This window comes from Chiloscyllium punctatum, chromosome 34, assembly GCF_047496795.1.
Source record: "Chiloscyllium punctatum isolate Juve2018m chromosome 34, sChiPun1.3, whole genome shotgun sequence".
NCBI classification, from domain to species: domain Eukaryota; kingdom Metazoa; phylum Chordata; class Chondrichthyes; order Orectolobiformes; family Hemiscylliidae; genus Chiloscyllium; species Chiloscyllium punctatum.
In genome coordinates this window covers 46,899,551-46,900,029 of record NC_092772.1, presented here as the reverse complement: position 1 = coordinate 46,900,029, position 479 = coordinate 46,899,551, and positions in this window count along the sequence as shown.

Here is a 479-nt window from a genome sequence, read left to right as displayed (position 1 = left end):
GAGAGATACAGAGACAGAGAGAGAGAGAGAGATACAGACAGAGAGAGAGAGATACAGACAGAGAATGAGAGAGAGAGATACAGACAGAGAGAGAGATACAGACAGAGAATGAGAGAGAGAGATACAGACAGAGACAGACAGAGAGAGAGACAGAGACATGATATCATTATGAACCAAATGTTATGAGTGACTCAAAAAGAGAGCTGCATTTGTGTAGCACCCCTGAAGGCACAACCACATGAGGGTAAATCAGATTGAATTTCACACTCCAGGGGCTCCCACTGGCCAGCAACAGCCACAGTACAAGGGATGTGCAGGTTAGGGTGGGTTGGCCATGCTAAATTGCCCATAATGTAGGTTTATTAGTCGGGTAAATGTAGGTTAGGGGAATGGATCTGGGTGGGATACCCTTCGGAGGGTCAATGTGGGCTTGTTGGGCCGAAGGGCCTGTTTCCACACTGGAGGGAATCCGATTCTAA